The sequence below is a fragment of the Schistocerca piceifrons genome, chromosome 4 (assembly GCF_021461385.2).
Source record: "Schistocerca piceifrons isolate TAMUIC-IGC-003096 chromosome 4, iqSchPice1.1, whole genome shotgun sequence".
Lineage (NCBI taxonomy): Eukaryota > Metazoa > Arthropoda > Insecta > Orthoptera > Acrididae > Schistocerca > Schistocerca piceifrons.
The window spans coordinates 169,840,726-169,862,914 of record NC_060141.1 but is presented as its reverse complement, the minus strand read 5'-3'; the positions used below and the strand labels follow the sequence as shown (position 1 = coordinate 169,862,914).

Genomic DNA, 22,189 nt, shown 5'->3' with positions numbered 1-22,189 from the left:
AATGTTACTCGACGATTCCTCAGCAAGAGTAACCGCTTACATTAATAGTTATACACTGAAGCGCCAAAGAAACTGGTCTGGGCAGGCGTATTCAAATACAGAGATATGTAAACAGGTAGAATACGGCGCTGCGATTGCCAACGCCTGTATAAGACAAGTGTCTGGCGCAGTTGTTACATCGGTTACTGCTGTTACAATGGCAGGTTATCAAGATTTAAGTGAGTTTGAACATGGTGTTATAGTCGGTGCAAGAGCGATGGGGACACAGCATCTCCGAGGTAGCGATGAAGTGTGGAATTTCCCGTACGATCTTTCGCGAGTGTACCGTGAATGTCAGGAATCCGGTAAAACATCTTGTCTCCGACATCGCAGCGGCCGAGAAAAGATCCTGCAAGAATGGGACCAAAGACGACTGAAGAGAATCGTTCAACGTCACAGAAGTGCAACCCTTGCGCAAATTGTAGCAAATTTCAGTGTTGGGCCATCAACAAGTGTCACTGTGCGAACCATTTAACGAAACATCATCGATATGGGCTTTCGGAGCCGAAGGTCCACTCGTGTACCCTTGATGGCTGCACGCCACTAAGCTTTAAGCCTTGTCTGGGCCTGTTAATACAGAATGCACTGTTAACGACTGGAAACATGTTGCCTGGTCAGATGAGACTCATTTCAAATTGTATCGCCGTATGGAAGGAAGGCAATGGCAAACCACTTCCGTTAAGACCTTACCTAGTAGGCGGTGCGGGTCTCTCGCATCGTCCCCTACGCTCCTCGGAGTATGGGACCTCATCATCATCATCATCATCATCATCATCATGGACGTGTAAGGGTATGGAAACACCCTCATGAGTCCATGGAACCTGCATGTCAGCAGAGGAATGTTAAACTGATGGAGGCTATGTAATGGTGTGGGGCGTGTGCAGTTGGAGTGATACGGACCCCTAATACATCTAGATACGACCATGACAGGTGACACGTACGTATGCATCCTATCTGATCACCTACATCCATTAATGTCCATTGTGCATTCCGACGGACTTGGACAATTCCGGCCGTGCGGATCTAGGCGCTACAGTCTGGAACCGAGCGACCGCTACGGTCGCAGGTTCGAATCCTGCCTCGGGCATGGATGTGTGTGATGTCCTTAAGTTAGTTAGGTTTAATTAGTTCTAAGTTCTAGGCGACTGATAACCTCAGAAGTTAAGTCGCATAGTGCTCAGAGCCATTTTTTGGACAATTCCTGCAGGACAATGCGACACTCCACACGTCCAGAATTGCTACAGAGTGGCTACAGTCTTAGTTTAAACACTTCCGTTGGCCAGCAGACTCCCTAGACATGAACCTTTTTGGGCATATGTGGGATGCCTTGCAACGCGCTGTTCAAACGAGATTTCCACCCCACTCGTACTTTAAGGATTTATGGGCAGCCCTGCAGGATTCGTGGTGTCAAGTCCCTCCAACGCTACTTCGGACATTAGTCGAGTCCATGCCACGTCAGGTTGCGGCACTTCTGTGTGCTCGCGGGAGCCCTACACAATATTACGCTGGTGTACCAGTTTCTCTGGCTCTTCAGTGTATTACTGCTGTGAACCAAATGGAGTGCTATTTGATAAGGTATCATTGTTAACACTAAATCAGTTAATTTGATGAGTTGTGGTAACAATTCACCGCCACAGTATTAAGCAGATGACATTAAAAAATGGCCATTATGTCCGTCGAGGCTATTACCCGTAGCCCTCAGCGGCGGAGACCTAAGTGGTGCGAGGGCAAATGCGTCGGGAGTAGCGGGGAAGTTCTCGGAATGCCAAAAAGCGTGAGTGGAATTTTAACGAATCGTAATGGAAATACAACTGAACCATAGTTACTAAGCATCTGAAGTCGCGATTATTTGAAGAGAATTTCGACCTCCACGGAGATGTCTGTGCTTTACTGTGGACCATTCAGCAATCACCACCAAAACAGTCGGCCTAGTTTTCGATGGTTAGTTTCATAGATTTTCCTCGTGTTGTCAACCCAGATGTTCTCTTGCTGCTCCGCCGCTCTAAGGCAGAAACGACAGAAAAACTTGTCTCTTTTTGGTTTCCTGGTAAGATAAATTTCTACACAGGGCCTGTGAGTAACGTAACCTTTGTCTTCTTCATGTCATCCTCATTTCCTGTCCTAAAAGACGATCACTGAAACAAAATACTTCTAGAGAGTGACCAGGGACCGTGTGTCGAACGTATCCGCCATGCTCTTTCTTTGTGCTGCAAGATTCTTTGCGTCCTACTCCTCTGTTGTCTCTGTCGTTCCCGTCACTGACTATATTAAAACTATGGGCCATGCATATTTAATTAAACACTAATCTGTATGCACATGCAAATTCACGTATTTACATCTTGACTGCCGAATTACTCTAAGGAATTTAGCTATAACTATATAATGTTGCCTCATTAGCATACGTCCGGCTGTATGGCAACGAATCAAAATGTTCATTTCTCTTTAAGACATCAGTGTATGGAGAGCGGGGATGGGAGGGATGGAAAGAGGGAAGGGCGTGGAGAGGGAAGGAGCAGACCTAACCTTTCGGGAAACAGCCAGGTTCATTGCTAATTGGCTCTGAGCACTATGGGACTTAACTGCTGAGGTCATCAGTCCCCTAGAACTTAGAACTAATTAAACCTAACTAACCTAAGGACATCGCACACATCCATGCCCGAGGCAGGATTCGAACCTGCGACCGTAGCGGTCGCGCGGATCCAGACTGTAGCGCCTAGAACCGCTCGGCCACTCTGGCTGGCCATTGCTAATTCACAAACGTGATATTCCGATATTGATGATTTTTAATAAACGTATCTTGATTCGTTTTATGAAGTATGGTGCTTATACGCAACAAAAATTATAGCCCAATGGCTAGAAACGTCGCATTCAGCATTGTGCGTCATCTATCATTTGAACTGAATATGCACTGCCTTAGTTAAAAACAAGGTAGGGATTACGATACATCGAATTCACTTTTGTGTAGTACTACTGCCTACGGGTCCCTACAGACTCGATTAAAGGAAAACTATAATATACGCGCCACCACGGAGACTGTTTAGTAAAGATTGAATAAGGGATGTAGTTCGGATCAGTCACGTTGTTTGTTAACGCAGTCCGTAAAACAAAATATAAATAGCATTAACAAATGTATGCCTGAGCTGTACAAGGCTTATTAAGTGCGATAAAACTACAACCGCCCATCCATCGCCATTTCCACACATACAGTTTGGAATTTGAAGGAATCTGAACTGGACTGAGAAAGATGAGTGTGTGTGTGTGTGTGTGTGTGTGTGTGTGTGTGTGTGTGTGTGTGTGTGTGACGCCTACAGAATTGAGATAGAGAAAATGTTATGAACAGATCCGTATATGTCTATCAAGTGAGGAAATTTAGCGGACCATACACGTGGAATGACTATCGTTGGAACTAGTTACTGTAAGAGAGAATGTTTGAGGACTTTATAACGAACTCGACAACGAGCTGACGGAAATGAAGAACATATGCGAGGTACGTGGCAGACAAACGGTATGTAGATATAATGAGAGAATTACTGAAATGCCCTGAGGGAAGACGGGGTGAAGTTCTTCCTCGAAGAACTATTATTTTTATTTATTTTATATATTTAGGAATTTATTTTATTCAGCAAGATTTTTTTATTCATAATATATCGTAAATGAAGTAGAAAATGAACAAAACGCCGAGACACATTTTAAATACAACTTAGAGTCAGTCATTTTCAATCGAATAAAGTGACATTGATTTGTGACGTACCTCGGCAATTTACTTTCATTTTTGACCTCCTTACGTGTATACTTGAAAATGACAGTCAGGCTGAACTCGGCCATTAGTGGGGAAAAATTATATTACCTTAAATAATCCACAACCTCAGCGGAAATGCGACTCGCTGTATTCGATGTTTGAGGGCTGTAGCCCCAGACATACGAAGATCATCGGTCGCAGACATTTGCGACAAAAGTAAAACACGCGGAATTAGTAACCCCACAGAACCGCGCAGAGATGTTCCGCGCGACGCGGGAACAGCGCGGAGGTGTGAAGGAACGGGCTGTACGCCGTGGCGCGGTGCGGGTTTGAGTGCGAGCGCATTACGCAGCCGCACGGGCGCCGCCGCGACCGCTAATATAAAGGACCGACCCCCATATCGCGCCAACACCAGGTAAACAAATATTCGCGGTTTTTAAAAGCTAATTAAACACATACCACGTCACGCTTTAAATGAAAGCTAAAACGGGAACAAATGCGCTCGGCCGGCGTGGCCCGCCGCGCCGCCGCCCGCGCTGTGGTGTGAGGGACAATTCCAGTAATCCGGCGCCACGCCGCGCCACGCCACGCCACGCAGCGCCGCGCCGCCCTCTTATTTGTGTTTTTAACGCGCGCTTTAATGTTTTTTATCGCAATCGCGCTCGCGCCGCGGCCCTGCATCCGGCCAGGGCACGAGGTAAGGAGGTGAGAGGACGCTGCACGGAACCACTAGTCGGCCGTCTTACAGGAACAGGCCATCCTTACTCGTCACCGACAGCCACTTTTTTACGCACGGCAACGTAAGCTCGAGTCCACGGCGGCAAACACTCGCATAGATTAAAAAAGGAAAGTACGAAGCATCTGAAAACTCAGTTGTGGGAAAACACAATAAATGAGGTGTGCCCTGTGACGCTGATATTACGCATAATGTAAAATAACCTGCTTTACGACAAAACTTCGCAATTCCATAATGTGACGTTGACATCACGTCGATGCTAATCGATTTTAAGTGCTGCAGCTGCAAACTAGACTGCTGGTACGCGTATCAATATTTCACCCCATCAATTTATTTCATTCTTTTAGTTGCAACAGCGTCCGCAGTCACGATAAACTCCTCGGAGGAAATTAGTTTCTTGCCTTAGTTGTTTTTGCTCCATACAAATAAAGTAGATATAAGAAGCAGCGTATGCAGTAAACTAATTTCTTTCACAAAATTATTTCATTGTGTCATTGAGCTCCGCTGTTTACGTCATAATGTTGTCTACGGTGATTCCTACTCTTGTATTCCTTGTGTCACCACTTTACCGCCATCATTAACTGGAGTATTTCTTCACTTCTATAAACATTCTTTCTGTAGGATATATTTAAATGCTTTTGTGAATACCAGCAGGGATATTTGAAAGTGGTAAAATGGCACTGACTTCAATAAATTAAGTGAGCTGACAAAAAAAAAAAAAAAAAAAAAAAATGTATTCAGAAGAGGTCTAAGTTATGAATTTTCCGACCAGTACAATGTGAGACCCTACAATATCTCTCATTTAAAAGTACGAAGGCGGCAGTGGTTGTCAGGACTCGTGCCTAAAATAACGAAGAACTATTTGTGGTTATCATACTAACCAATGTATGCACGTGAAACGGAGTCATCACCGTCAGTTTTAGCAGAACTTCTATTAAGTTAACATTTTCGTGCACATCATGTTCACGAAAAGAGAAATAAAGTAGATATAAGAAGCAGCGTATGCAGTAAACTAATTTCTTTCACAAAATTATTTCACTGTGTCATTGAGCTCCGCTGTTTACGTCATAATGTTGTCTACGGTGATTCCTACTCTTGTATTCCTTGTGTCACCACTTTACCGCCATCATTAACTGGAGTATTTCTTCACTTCTATAAACATTCTTTCTGTAGGATATATTTAAATGCTTTTGTGAATACCAGCAGGGATATTTGAAAGTGGTAAAATGGCACTGACTTCAATAAATTAAGTGAGCTGACAAAAAAAAAAAAAAAAAAAGTATTCAGAAGAGGTCTAAGTTATGAATTTTCCGACCAGTACAATGTGAGACCCTACAATATCTCTCATTTAAAAGTACGAAGGCGGCAGTGGTTGTCAGGACTCGTGCCTAAAATAACGAAGAATTATTTGTGGTTATCATACTAACCAATGTATGCACGTGAAACGGAGTCATCACTGTCAGTTTTAGCAGAACTTCTATTAAGTTAACATTTTCGTGCACATCATGTTCACGAAAAGAGGGCTTCAGACTTGCGTACAATTTACCAAATGATTTCTACAAAAATGCGTGAAATGGTAGTTTGTCACGTGATTTTGTCTGAGGGTCGTAACATATATGAAAAAATACCAAAATAATAAAAGGAAAAGATGATGATGATGATGATGATGTTTGGCGTGCGGGGGCGCTCAACTGCGCGGTTATGCTAATACGCAGCGGCCCGTACAAATTCCCAAGCTTCACTCAGACCAATCTCGCCATTTTCATGAATGATGATGAAATGTTGAGGACATCACAAACAACCAGTCCCCGGGCGGAGAAAATCCCAATCCGGCCGGGTATCGAACCCGGATTTGAAGGTCATCTTCACTCCCTGTAATCAGAGTTAGGTCATTCCGTATAAAACTGCATTTTGTCTGGTGTCGCGATCCAAAAATACTCCTTTTTTATTCGGCGTTTCCTATTTACTGACCACTTCATCTATGTATATATTGAAGAGAATACGAGAAACACAGATTCCTTGCCTTACCCCTTCGCTTATTTTCATTCGCTTTATGGTTATTTTTCCGTATCTATGATTAGTTTCGGTTTTTATGTATAGACTCTTAACGGCATTTATGGGATGAGACGGATAACCTCACTCAGTTACTATATTTCATAGCATTTCCTTGTTCACATTATCAGATGCCTTTTCGAAAGCAATAAAAGCAAGATAGATTTCCCCACTGAATTCTCGTCTCTCTTGTACGACTTCTTGTTGTACTGTCAATAATTGATCTTCTTTCTAAAATTTGATTGTTCTTCAAAAACTGTATTTTCCATGAATGTTTTTATTCCATGATCAAACGTTGCCAACAATTCGCATAGTACATTCATAGATCGCTTCCGAAAAGTAAAGAACGTATGACGATGCCAGGGCACTTTGATTGCTAGCGAGATGTGAAAGTATTCCGCATTAAATTTTCTACAAAATCAAATTCTACGCTTGTAATGCCAACTCATGTGCACCAAGCGTCTATCGCTTTGAACTGTACTGGATCGTCCTTAAAATTTGCATTTGCTAGTAAACGACATTAATTCCTGGTCTGAGTTGGTAATTATCACGAAATTTAAGAGTAATGCTGTCAAGATTGTTTAATGATTTATTCCTTATTACATTATCTCGTTTGACCTGTTTCAGCTATTGCCATCATCGACCCCAAACTTGGAACTTCCTCAAGAAACCCGCATGTCAATATCCTGCTTCGACATAGGATTTACAGTACTTGTAAAAAAAAAGTACTGTCGCAGTCTGCATGCTTGGCATATTGAATTCTTCGCCTGACGACTGTTAGCGTGATCACCTGGACTTTGGCTGTGGGAATGCACAAGCTCGGAAAGACCAAGACCGCGAAAAACATCGGCTGTGTTGTTTACCGGCGAATCACCTAGGCATTCACTTAAATCGATCGAAAGAAACAACGGAAAAATCTGTATCATGGTGGCAGGACGGGGCTTAATACCCTGTCCCTCCAGAATTCAGATCCGATGTCTTAGGTCCAATCATTGCGCTACTGCGCTCGGTACGTGAGGAATTTCTGAATAGAGCATTTCCAAAATCTGACTCTGTTTCGGCGTTTTCTTGATGTCAACAGTTTACTGCCACTTTATTCTTCTCAAGCTGTGTGGGACACGCGGATGAACAGGTGTTAATGGAGTAATAAATGAGGTGTTCGACTTGGCGCAGGACTGCGAGTGACTGAGTTTTTGGCGGCGGTTCAGCAGTTGCAGCAGGTGCAGCTACATAATGGACGTGCATTGCGGCCGGCCCGCCGCACCTGCAATCTGGCGAGCGAGCGCTCGTACATGTCACTTACCACGGCCGGCTGCCTCGTGGATCGTGGCCCCGAACTCCGCCATAACGGCGCGGGCACGCAGTTGTTACGCCGGCAGTCACCGTGAAACGCGCCGGCGCTTTGAATACTGCACGTGCCGTCCTCTGACATTGCACAAACTGCAAGAATTATTAGTGCTGCTCTGGACGCTGCGCCATCCTGTTGCAACAATTATTGCCGACGCTGGGCCAGTAAAGCCTCAAGTGAGTAATTCGGGGGACTGTCCAGCAGTGCGGGTAAACGCAGTGCTTAGGTGTTCTACTATTCTTATGTCACCTCCATGCGATTTCACATAAAAGAAGGCTACAGAGCAAAGTAGAAAATTCTCTAGTATCAGCACCTAAAAATTTTAATGAAATAAAGCTCAACTGGGCGAACAAAAACTTACTACTGCAGCAAAAACGGCCAAGTTTACGTGGAATCGGCGCGTCTAAACGGTGAAAGATTTGGTTGCAGTCTGTCTTATCATTCCCTCATTCCCAGCGGCTTCGACGGAATTTAAATCTATAACACGTCTCACTACGGCGACGCGAGGAACGCGTGAAGGTTACACTTTTTGGTTGTCCCGCGTTGACTGCTACAGCTTGTCAGCTGAAGTCTGTTCCACACAGACTTGTTACTTCATTTCAATACGTCCGAAGTGTTTGTTAAGCTTCTCAATAGAATGCTATACGCCTTACTTAAGTATCTGACGAAGACTCAGCCTCAGCAAGTTCCAACCTTTAACATAACGTAGCCTTACCCTTTAATTAGATGGCAATTTATCAACTAAACTTTCCGACTCTACACGCACGTAATCATATCACGACACTGACAGCAACTACAACTTGCATGGCAACGTCACACGTCGGTATCACATGCTCACTCCTGAGAAACAGACTGTAATTCACCCTTCACTGACATTGTTATTCTGTGTCAGTATTCTCAACAAATGGTTCAAATGGCTCTGAGCACTATGGGACTTAACATCTGTGGTCATCAGTCCCCTAGAACTTAGAACTACTTAAACCTAACTAACCTAAGGACATCACACACATCCATGCCCGAGGCAGGATTCGAACCTGCGACCGTAGCAGTCGCGCTGTTCCGGACTGAGCGCCTGAACCGCTAGACCACCGCGGCCGGCCTCAACAAATAATTGCGTACCTATAATAAACGGCTGGCGATGCTGTCGTCGTGTCAGTAGTAAGCAGCGATCCCAGCATAACTTAACTCTTAATTTATAATCACAGGAGTTTACAATAAGCCAGATTATAGGTAGCAGCATTAAATAAAAAAAACGATATAACTGTCTTTGTCTATATCAATCCCCAAAATCCTCTCATCCTATTCAACATCCACGGGAGTGATCACTTGAACCTGATGTGCAATATGTTGTCCTTCTTACGCATGCAGTATTATAGTCTTTTATTTTACTACCTCTTCCCTCAATACACCTTCCTATTTTCCCTTTCCCCCACACTTTTCCTCTTGAATCAAGGCTAGGTCACCACGTCGGAAGTCGATACATCTTGCAGACGTGCCCCTTAACTTCGGGACGGCTCGTAAGCTCCATGAATTGTTGCAGCGTGTATCTTACCCAGAAGTCGTCTGCTAGCTTCTTACGTAGTTTTGAATTCTTTGGTCAGATTGTGTGTGACAGTAGGTTTGGGTCCGGAGTGCCATTTAGTAGTCCTTCAGCGATCAGAAAGTGTGCAAGTGTCAGAGGTTCTATGTTTTCTCCAGGAGAGAGAGAGAGAGAGAGAGAGAGAGAGAGGCCTCGAGTTCACTACAGCTTCGATGTTGTGAAAGGTGGTGTAGAGTAGTTCTGCTGTTAATCTCGATCGTCCCAACACTTTCTGTAACCATCGCCTGATAATGGTTATCATCATCTCTCACCACGCCCTCCACCATGGGACGATGACCTTCCAAGTGATTCTGATTTTGGCGAAGAAGCGAGAGGCCTCTGCAGTAGTCAGTGACTTCCTTAGTTGAGACAATTCTGCGCTGGCGGCGTGAAAGGTCTTCACGTTGCCCGTGTAGATGGTGCATAGCAATCCACGTCTATTAGCAAATCTCAATTGTTTTCTGTCCCAAAACTCTTAAGACCATCAAATATGTGTCAGCGTTCGTACTAGAGCAGAGTTTTAAATGTGTTGCTGCGCAAGTGAAGAGTATTACACAGGCCTTTTCTGTAGTGATTCCTGTCTTGATGTTGAGGATACCTGCAAAGTCTATGCCAGCGACAATAAAAAGCCTTGGATAATCTCATTCCACCGCCTGGTGGAGAAGCTTCAGTTGGTTGCCCTCCTGGAGTCTTCACGATCTTTCATGGTAAATATGTACGCAGGATCGTTTTAATGGTCGGATGATTTTTAAGTTTCCAAAATTCGGATAACGCATTTCGGACACCAGTATGATGAAGAGCAATGTGTTTTTAAAAGATGACGCGTCTGGTAAAGTGATGCCAGCCATCAAGGAGTACTGGACGTGGTTCATCATTGTTTAGGTTTGCAATGAATGGATGAAAACGTGCAATTTTAGAGTCTTGAGGAATCGGTTTGCCATTCTGAAGTGCGTGAATATCCCGGGTGAAACATTGTCATTGGACTGTTCTGCTCCAGTAAGTACGTTAGTTTGCGATCTCGATTGCAGCCAACTCTCCAGCAAGTTTACCTTCGTGACGTGTATTAAGCGTAAAGTGAAGGATGCAGCAGATTGTACGAATTATAAACTGAATTTGGAAATAGCTATGGTATGGAACTGGGTGGTAGAGTAAGTGTCATCATCTGTTTTATGTTTCTTTTCTCTTTTGGGAGATCATAATGGGAATATGAAGTACAGGACGTCTAACATTCTTCTCGGCGTGCAAGCCATAGCGGTCCTTTCCAGCAAACATGCGTAAATTGAATTTGATTGCCAAGAAATTTCCGTTTTAGATAATCCGCTGGATTATCATATACGGACGTCACACTATTACAAGTGAGTCTTCCATCGATTAACTTTACTGCGAATCCAACCTAAGGTCACTGTAGGATCCGTCCACAAAAACTGCGTGAATAATTTCGTACCTCGTGGCAGTGCAGAAATATGTTTGTAATCGTGCTCCCACAACTGTTCTTAGACGTTCGAAAAGTGCTAGTGGTATCTTTTTGACAGGTGCACGTCCAATACTTCGAAAGGCTAAGCGAATCACTGTGTTGTCGTCAAGGACGGTTCAAATGGCTCTGAGCCCTGTGGGACTTAACTTCTGAGGCCATCAGTCCCCTAGAACTTAGAACTACTTAAACCTAACTAACCTAAGGACATCACACACATCCATGCCCGAGGCAGGATTCGAACCTGCGAACATAGCAGTCGCGCGGTTCCGGACTGAAGCGCCTAGAACCGCTCGGCCACAGCGGCCGGCTGTCGTATAGGACACTGCGACGTAAGTCACTGCGATTATAAAGAGCTGCTAGTTCCGCAGCAACACAAAATAAGTGACTCCGAACGTCGTAATTTTTAGTAGGTAATCTCCATCGTAGGTTACGAATGGAAGACAATGAAAGTCAAATGGACACCCAAGTGTTCCATCCAGCTGCCAGATCGTTGGGTAACAACTGATTCCAGTCAAATTTCCCTATATCACGTTTCTTGACTGACATAGGAGAAAACAGTCCTAGTGGGTCGTAAAATCTACCTATGGTCTTTACAGTTTCGTTTTGGTAGTAAGTCCATCAGATAATTTTCTCTGTAACATCATCCGTGATGCACCGTATTTCAAGACACGCCTAACACTTGAATCTGTATTAATCTCTCACTCTTCGGCTCGCCAAATATCTTGCCACTCATCTGAAGTAGTGGCCCATTTCGCCAGCTGGAAGATCAATAGTTTCAAGAGGGCTGTTGGTCCATAATACATAGCGGTAGCCTCACTGTCTTTACGTGCGCCAAATGCGAAGTCATCCATAAAAGCATTGTTGGTTAGTAGTTGTGCGACGACGAGAAATACTGTATCAAGCCTAGAAGACCTGTTCCTTCGACGTTGTCGAAAGCGAGAGTGGAATGCATGTCGGGTCGAACGAAAGTCTAGTGAAACGGTAAGTCGTTACTTTGTTCGTGCTACGGTACTTTCCGTGCCTATCTCGAAAACGTTGTGCCTTAGAAATCTTGTCAAACTCCTATCATCTTCGTGCAAGACGAGTTGTAGAAATGCTTGCTTAATATAGCTAATAATAGGTAAGGGGTGTAACAGAAATCGTAATTGAACAGCAAGTATTTCTCTGACACTAGGTTTGGTCCCGCCACTAATGCGTTGCTGAGAGAGTGCGCGTTAATCTCACGAGATCACCGTAAGTAATTCTCCACTTTTTTAACTGCCTGCTGCAGAAGGTAGTATCACTTGGCTCTTCAGGAGAGGCGAGTTCTACATGGTTCTTTCCGGTGCAGTGTAACTTAGTTCGGTGGCAGAACTTCTTCAGGAGTCAGTCTTTGCTAAGAAGTTTTAGATGTAAAATACGAAGTCTGCTTTCTGCGTTCAGTCGGAAGCAGAATATAAGATAATATTTTGTTCTTATTAAGAAGAACGACCCTTCGATGATCACGCACAAGGTAAGACGCGTGAAATTTTTAGAGGACGACAGAATCTGTACTGATCATTACTTGATTATGATGCGCAGTTATCGTATTTGTCTCTAGGTCCCATAATGGTCTCAATTCGACGTTTGTGGGCACGTGAGTTATGCACAATGTTAACAACAGCTAAATTGGCGCAGACAGCAGATCTTCTCCCATTGAGGATCTAACCGAATATGGTGGTAAACAGAGCAGTAGATTTAAAAATACGGATCGGTACACTATCGGTGAGAATCGTCCAATAATGATCAGTACTAAGTAAAAGATCGATGAGTATGTCTTATTCGGAAACTGTCCGTGGGACATCTAACTGGTGCGTGCGATCACGTGCCACGTTCTTAATATCTTGTGGAAATCTGAGACGTGAAGCAGTGATCACTTTCATATACATTGATGGAAGTCGGAGAATTTGTCTATACACTTCTGATTTCGAAACTGACGAGGTTGCGCAGTCGCGAGGAGCTGGTATGAGATTCGAACTTGAAAACACTAAGTTGCCGTTGGTCTGAGGAAGGCAGGTTCAAATCTTCTATTAAAGACTTTGCTATGAAGGATGCTTAGTTTCAGCTGTCTAGCACAAATCGAATAAATTTACTTAGTCCTTTAGGTCTTACCATACGCACTTAAGCTGTTTACAAAAATGTTGGCGTAGTCGTGTCCAACTGACTAACAGAAGTGACGTTACTCTTGACTGCTGAGATCTTACACGTCGTACCTTGGGCACATACCGACTTGTGATGAGGTTTCTTACAGTAAAAAGAAAATGTCCTAATCTTCTTCCCACAATTTGACGCTTTATTTCCTCTGTTTAGGCACAGAAAACACACGTTATTACTTCTCAGTTTCGTTTTTCGCCGGCCAGGGTGGCCGAGCGGTTCTAGGCGCTACAGTCTGGAACCGCGCGACCGCTCCGGTCGCAGGTTCGAATCCTGCCTCGGGCATGGATGTGTGCGATGTCCTTAGGTTAGTTAGGTTTAATTAGTTCTAAGTTCTAGGGGACTGATGACCTTAGAAGTTAAGTCCCATAGTGCTCAGAGCCATTTGAACCATTTTTTCTTTTGTCATCGAGGTCCACGAGAAAGATAGGCCGCAGCGCATACGTCAGAGCATGTGCACTGCATCTTACGAGTACCAGCAGCCATCTCCGGCATGGAGCGAGTAATTACTTCAGACGAATTTAAAAATTCTAAATGCGCATTTAAATGTATGCGAGCTCTCGATAACACACGATAAAGTTAAGTCCTTTGGTGGATAGCTTTCCATTAACATGTTAGTTTCCTGTGGGCCATGCAGGGAGGAGTGTACGCGAAGTATGGCGGACAAGGCGACTAGTGTGACGCCACAAGTTCGTTGCGGAGCCCGTATTTCTCGTGGGCCCCGGTTTTCGTGGAGTGGCATCAGCAACGTTATTACAATCTTGGACCCAATGGCCATGTTCTTCACAAACAACACCAAATGGACAATAATTTTTATGGTTTTTGGGTAAAGTTTGTTTTTGATCAGCACGCTCATGAAGGGCTGCTGCCTTGGAAAGCGTTAAGTCGACGTTTTATGTGGATCTTTTGCGACGTAAGTTGCTAAGTCTATTTCTGTACCTATAACTTCCATTAAATGAAATACGTCTGTCCTTATGAAAGACTGGTTTGCCTGGCATGAAGAAGACAGCGTCGGCACATATCAAGAAAAGTTCTGAGATTTTTTTTGGTGCTAAGTACACAACCATAACAATTTACGGTTTCGCCGAGTGCGCCCAATACTAGGATGCGGCGAATGCAATCGATATATGTGGATTTAGAAAATGTATGGGCCTAATAGATTCCAAGTAATCCACGTGAGCTTGTGTAATACTGTTTTTATCGCCACAGCGTGTTGTGAGAAATCACTCCGTCTCTTCACACGTGACAGGCAACACAGCGATACCCTCAACTAAATGCTTTGGCTGCCCTTCTACGCGGCCACATAAAATAAGTGTTTATGAATGCTGGATATCGTGGAATACTGATCATTCGATTACTGGAACTGTTTTAAAAACGAGACTAGTTCTCGATATCTCCAGAAAACGTCTCAACTTTTACAGTGGGTAATCTAAACTTAGCTGGAGGAACAACTGAAGGGACGGTTGTAGCAGATTGGCTCTGAGCACTATGGGACTTAACATCTGAGGTCATCAGTCCCCTAGAACTTAGAACTACTTAAACCTAACTAACCTAAAGACATCACACACATCCATGCCCGAGGCAGGATTCGAACCTGCGACCGTAGCAGTCGCGCGGTTCCGGACTGCGCGTCTAGAACCGCTAGACCACCGCGGCTGGCTGTAGCAGATTGTTTACCACTAATGGTAGTCTGAGCCATGGAGGTCAGGATTTTCCCTTCTATTCCCCGTGACGTGAAGAAAATAGTGCGCTTGGCTGCGTCTATATATTCGTCACATTTGGGAGCGTCTGCAGCGTCGTTGATTTTATCACCAATGTCTGTTAAAGTACACAATATTTCCCGCAGTCAAACTTCGGAACTTAAATAGCGGGTACGTCATCAAAGTGGCGAACCTAATTCAAAATCCGTGAAATATTAGATCTTGCTCTAGCGCATACCCTTTTCAGGCCCTGTAACTGACTGCTGCTATTAGGGTTGCTACCTATACTTTTTAATAAAATAGTGTACGTTATTTCGGGAAACTGTCATCTACCATTTACGAGAATAAATACGAGAAAATAGCAAGATTGACTGCGTGGCCATCCTCCGTAGCAAGCGGAGAGATATTCGTTTTGTAAATGAAAACCGCCTTTTCTCGCTACACTATTTTATCCCCCCCCCCTCCCCGCCCCCACCGACGCGTTTCGCTTTTTCACTTTAATGCATCATCAGTGCGAACTAGAATGATATACTTTTTTATATGTGTTATTTGTAGATTACAAAACAGTTCGTCTCGTTTTTGAATGTAAATAAGAGATTACTTACCGTTCTTCGTGTTCGCCAACCAAAAACACGAAGAATGATAAGTAATCATTTATATAAGAAAACTTGACGTGAACTGTTTTGTAATCTACAAAGAATACATATCAAAACAAAACTGTATCATTCTAGATCCCACTGATGATGCCTTAAAATGAAAAAGGCAAACCGGATCTGGGAGAAATAAAATACAGTGAAGCAAGAAAAGGCAGTTTGTATTTGCGAAACAAATATCTATGTGAAAGTACTTAATTTAACATAGTTTGACTTTTTCTAGGATTCTTTTCACGTAAGTCCTAAAAAGACCACAAAGGTTGTCGCAATTTTGCGTATAAAGGATCGGCTGAGTAAATGAAGCATGAACTGAGTACTAGTTTCTGAACGCAACCTCTCCTCAAATTTCAATATTATCAATAAATTTACAAAATCAACGCTGAAAGTAATTGAAAATTTGAAGCTGCAAAAAACACAATTCAAATATTGACGATTTTTACGAGGAAATTACCTTATTAAACAAATTATATGACCAAATATGTAATTCGACGTTTATGCAGAATTATCCACGACACAAAAATGGCAACAAATTTTTAATACGACAAATGACAATTTCACGAATTTGTACAAATTAATTTCATTTCTATTGCCGATTCCGTCAAGGCATTACTTATTTTTGTCTGTGATAAATACAGGGCGCATAAAAATGTACATATATTAGAAGGGGTGGTGGTTGGTAGATGGTTACCATGTGACCTCATTTTTTGCTGGTAAACTTATGTTCGAAAATATTTCGTTTGCGTGCCACTGTCTGTCCGTCTCTGAAAGTGGAAGAGAACTGCGCAACTTGGACCACACAGGCTAGGCAAGGAGACAGTGCACATTACTGTCAGCAAACATCAGTTTAACTCACTCACAGGAAGTGCTCAATATGAATATCACCAACTTCGATACATTTTATGTACCGCCGGATGATGGCTTCCAGAAGCCCTGGAAAGATTCACGGCATATCACTGATGACTCCATCTGTTATTTGTTTTCGTGCCACAAGGTTTTGTGTACACCACAGTTTTCATGTAACCCAGAAATCAAAATCACATGGTGTCAACTGCAGTGACCGAGGGCGCCAAACTACTGAACCTCCACATCAAGTCCATCTACTGCCAAAGTTACCATCCATATGGTGATCATATTGAGCACTTTTTGTAAGTTAATTTAACTGGTGTTTGCTGACAATAATATACACTGTCTCCTTTAATCCTTGCCTAGCCTGTGAGGTCCAAACGGCCTTCGGTATCCTCCACATTTCCGAGACGCTAGCAGGCAAACGGAGCATTTTCGAACATTTTAGTAGTAAAATATGCTCAAGTGGTACTCATATACCGACCACTATGCATTGTAACATACCTTTTGATACGCCTTGTGTTAAGTGGCGGGACGAAAGAAAGTGTCTCTGAATTTGATAAAAAATGAATTATTTGTCTCAAACATAGACAGCGAAGGTTCTGTAAAGTTGTTTAGCAGTGACAATTATTTGTTAAATATTCTTTAAAGCAACAATAAATATATTTCAAATACATTAACAAAGTAAAATAAATAATACTTTCTTGATTAATGTACTTTTTTCCTACTGTTAAGAACCATTGTACTTTATTTGCTCAGAAATAGGTGGCAATCCTAGTTGCTATTGGCTTATTGTGTGGCGATTTGCTGTTGTCCGAGTGTGCAAAGGAACTGTTTATTTCATCAACAAACTAATAGATGGCAACACCAGTCATAAACAAACAAAGATATGATACTCCCTTAAGGCACCAACAGAATAGCTACAATGGCGGTATAGTACACAATAATGAAATCGACTAAGTTTACTAATGGAACTACCAAAAATGTAGCGTGAATATGGAGTTCGACTCAGCTGTCTATGAAGTCGGTCGTCGTCAGAATAGCTTGCCTGGTGTAATAAATCATTACAACGAGTTCTTCTGATACTGGCGTGTGAAGTGCTTCAAAAGTCATGATTTCACAGTAGCAACCGTGGAAATTTCCCGGATTTCGGCACTAATTTCTGTGTGGTGATGTCAGCAGAAGACCGGCCATATTTACTGGCATTATGTCAAACCAAAGATAAAAATGACTTTGTCTATACCAATTACCAACAGAGGCATATCAGAAGAGCTGGAGGTAGTTAAGTTTTTGGTGATACACAGTATTTCTTTCCTCGCTATCACTACATACGAAAACCTATCGCTACATAAACGTGTCTAATACTGTAGTCTCTATTCTATAACAGTTAAATCACGTACGCACGAGTCTCTCATCCCTTAAGGGCTGAAGAGCAGCACACAGTCAAATACATCCCCACGCAGAACAACTTATAACAGTAAGTTTTAGTGAAACAGGAGGAGAAAAAATATCGTAAAACGCTTTATAGCAGCGCTGCCAATGTCAAAATTACCGTAGATACTAGGAGGTAGAATATTATGTAAATATTTCTCTATTGCAAAACTTTGTCTCGTAACGACTATGAATAAGTTACGTTCACACAAATGCCTGACCTAGTCGCCCATTTTTTCTATCCTAAGGAAGATAATTCCGCAGACGCTCGACAGCTTCCGATAGCGTCTGCCGGGAACTAATCAATTTATAAAAAGACCGTTGGGACAAAATTCTAGCTGTTCTGTCATGTGTCTTGCCATGGTGTCTTTTAGACACTAAGGATGTCGTATTAGCAACACAGCTTTCTCTTTTATACGCTGCAATATTATTTTTCGTTACTGGTGGTTATGAAACTCAAAACGGACTGTTCCGCTTTAGTTTTTACGAGGTATTTCACGTACATGAATTGAAACATGACAAAACAACGTTATTAACCAAATTGAATCGCATTTAAATACTGTACTGGTTGCTGTGTCATCAGATTTAATACGTATAAGCTAGTACGAATGTTTTAGATATCAGCTAGAATGATTGCTGGGTACGGTAGACCTCAAGACAGTCTTATAAATGTCGATCAACATCACACTCTTTTAGACTGCCATGCGCTTTCACTTTTTTTTTCCTCTGCGCCTACAGCTCGCCATTTGTATACTCATGCACATGTAGCGTTTCAACAGAAATATAATATTAAACAAATTATATCATTTTTTACTTTTGCAGAGGTGACGTTCTAAACACGATGTCCCAGGAGGTATGGTGAATATTCAGGGACATGACGGAAACGATCATTCGAAGCAAAAATGTGTGGCAAACATGGACTTTCAAACTCATATCTTAAGAGCTAAGAGATGTGTTACACAGTAGGGAAGACGAACAAGTCCTCATAACTTTTATGGTATGCATTTTAGGGTCCATGTTAACTAGACTATTGTGCTTCGAATGATCGTTACTCCCGTATGTACAGCACGTCGTTATCCACACAGCTGTGTGGAAAGAACTGAAAGTAACGGCGTCTCTAATAAGAAATCAGCATAACCATAGGAAATATTGTCACATCACGCATACACATAAAAAACGGAAAATACAGCTCATACGATATTACCGCTTAATGGCGTAATAGCTTAGTAATACAAACGTTATTAAGACTGGAGAAAGCAGTTATTAAGATGTACCTTAAATCATAGAATGACATTGAATCAGACTTCATAGACAACTAGTGTGTAGCATAGTGTCTCCGCAATTGAGTGACAGGGAACAAATCGAAGGCCCATTGATAGAACTCTCTCCGTCCATGCATTTCTTCCTGGCAACTAACATAATTTTTGTAGTGCTTCGGCGTGTGAAAATATAAAATTCCACTGTGGGTCAGAAGACTTCTATATGGCTAGTTGAATCCATCCCGAGACAGTAGCACGGAAATGGTGTACTGTCTCCAACGAAACACTATCTAGTAAAGCACTGTGGTCCTCTTTCCAACCTTTGGATGTTACTTTTGTAGTTCTTGTTTACAATGATGATGGCTATGCTGCTGCTGCTGTTGGTGGTTGTGGTAGTGGTGGTAGTGGTAGTAGTAGTAGTAGTAGTAGTAGTAGTTGTTGTTGGTGTTGTTGTTGTTCCACTATATAAAATACATGGAACAGTACTATAGTGTTCATAAACTGCCTCGAGGGATTAGTGGCGCACATGCCATTAAAAACGTTGCCCGTCGACTGACTGCAAAAATGCGTCGGACCAATACATTAGCATTGTATACCGTATTATCCTCAGAGCATGCTCTCTCTTCTATTCTCAAATACAGTATCCTGTTGAAGTGGAATTTTTCCACTCTCAGAACAAAGAGCTCTACATGTTCGCACGATCCTACACTTTCTTAGTTTCATACAAAAAGAAGGCAGCCATGTGGACGCAGCATGCTGTACAGCTCAGTCAAGATGCACATTTGTTACTTAGTTCGTTTCTCACATCTTGCCGACACTTAACGCCGACGCTGATACATACAGCATCCATAAAGTGGGACGTGCGAAATGCATTGCTTTGTAAATGCTACTACTGAAATTTTGTAGTGACGTTTCCTATGTTTTCTCTTGAATATAATTCTCTCTTCGATATACGAACTTCCTCAAGAAATTTTTCTGAATGTGTTTGAGAGTTGTTCACATTCGACTTGCCTTTTCAACAGCAAAGTTCTGCGTCCAGCGTTATTAAGCTGAAAAACCAATCCGCCGCGTCTCGACTTTGGAGCGGTACTTCACGGACTTACTGTTCGGACACGATGTTCAAGATAAGGCAGAATTTTCAGAGAGAAATATAACTCAAGCTGACACTGCAGAAAGAGATCACCAAGCATTCACATCGTCTTCTGAGACGATCAGGCAAACATTATTACACATGAAGATTGTTTCCCCGTAATTTGTATATTTCTACAGGAGACGCCATGTAATTCTTGTTTCAGCGGCACACTCCTCTCGGGGTGACATGATGGGATAACTTTATTCACTAGGGACGACGCAAATGTGCATCGTAGCGCACGGCTCGTACATCTGAATGCATTCCGCCAAATTAGTTCACCCACACTATACGTGCTACAAGACGCGTGCGTTGCTTCTGAAATAAGCGCCTGCAAGCAGCTCCACGACAAATACGTAATTTAACACGGTCACACGACATTGTGCGCGAGTAAAATAACTCAACAGTACTGCTTTGGTGATTAATAACGTATGCAAATAGTGATAAGTTTACTTTCAGAAGTTTACACGTGTACCGGAGCGATGCTGGGTGCTAGCCTTCTCTAAATCGACGTTTCTGGCGCTGACGTTATTCCCATCCTTTTAGAGACGTTAGTTTTATTGATTTTTCCAAATTCTGTGTTCCGGCCAGCCAGCTGCTAGTATACCAGGGGGCCGGTTGGGTGGGGAGGCAAGGCACACGTGTTGGAGGCGGAAGATTCCGCGCCGCTGTGTCGCAACAACACTAGTTGTGCGCCGACTGGCGGGATGTAGACCATTACAGTATTAGGTAACGCGTGGGATATTAATTTACCAAAGTTCAGACGGCGCGCTACGTGTGTACTGGTGAACTAACAACGACCAGTGAATGACTCTCGCGTCAGCATTCAACAGGCTAATGAGGCTCTCTCGTGTTCTTTTGCAAATACTTATATGGGGCGTGTTGGCGCACCGATTCTAACATAGAACTTATATTCCAAAGCAGCGGGATACATTTTCTGCCGCTAGAATCCTATCATAATCTCGGTAATTCGTAGACCTCATTTAGACACAAAAGCAGAAAAAGAGGAAGAACAAAAACTGCCGACTTTTCACACTATCTTTTCTTTGCAGACACAGAAATCAAAATGAGCTACAACAGTAACAGGATTGTTTCGTTTCTTCCCCGCTGCGTTTCAGGTGAGTGTCAGACTAATTTCTTAAGCAGATTTGTTCATGAAACGTAGCGTAATATACTGGATTCATATACAGCTATCATCATCTCGACTAGATGGCGAGATACCTCACCTAAAAAGAGTTCTCCCCATCACACTTCACTGTTTGTCTCTAGATTGTAACAGCATGTATAGAAAATTTCTTTTCAAGTCTATGCTTTCAGTCTCTCACCACTGCCAGAAAACGTACAATCCAAAGACTGACGAAAATATTTAATGACTAAAGATAAAATGCAAACTTATTTATCTAGAATACGCGTGCTAGAGATACGAGCAGAATTTTTGACGTCGTTTCCGTTCAGTAGATCCTACACTGAATACCATATATTTTAGTGTCCCTTGGCGGAATTTGTTAAAACAATTTTCCTCCATTCGCGCACAATCGCACCTTCTCTGCGGGAGAAGCGAAATAAATGTAACAGTTTACAGCAAACAACTAGTTAATGGAAACTGTCGGGATTTATACATGCCGTGGAGAAGAGGGAGACGACGAATGCGGTACTTACGCATAGTCTGCCCACGACATATGCCTGGGGAAACGAAACGCTTAATGTAAAAAACGGTGGAGAGGCTCGACATTTGACACAGGTATGGGCAGCAAGCACCTGCCTCCACATATACTACCCTACCAAGTCATTCTGTCGAAAATTGTTTTGAATCGGTTACTTCCGGTTCTGGCGTTGCTCCGTTAGTGTGATACAGCAACTTCTGTTTGTAATCTAGTAGGTTGCCTCCTCCTACTCCTCCTCCTCCTCGTCCTCGTCCTGTTGCTGTTGTGTTGTACGAGTACTACCTACAACAGTTATATAATATCCTTTCAATTTACCGTAGATCTATTGGGCGAGGAAAGCATTCTGTGCATGTCGCAAAATCGCACGATAA

General features: G+C 42.8%; 1 protein-coding gene across 1 annotated transcript in view; it reads right to left on the bottom strand.

Moving 5' to 3' along the window:
* LOC124795699 (protein bric-a-brac 1-like) overlaps window positions 1–22,189 on the bottom strand; it is an 837,236-nt gene that overhangs the window by 505,453 nt on the left and 309,594 nt on the right. The window lies entirely within an intron of this gene.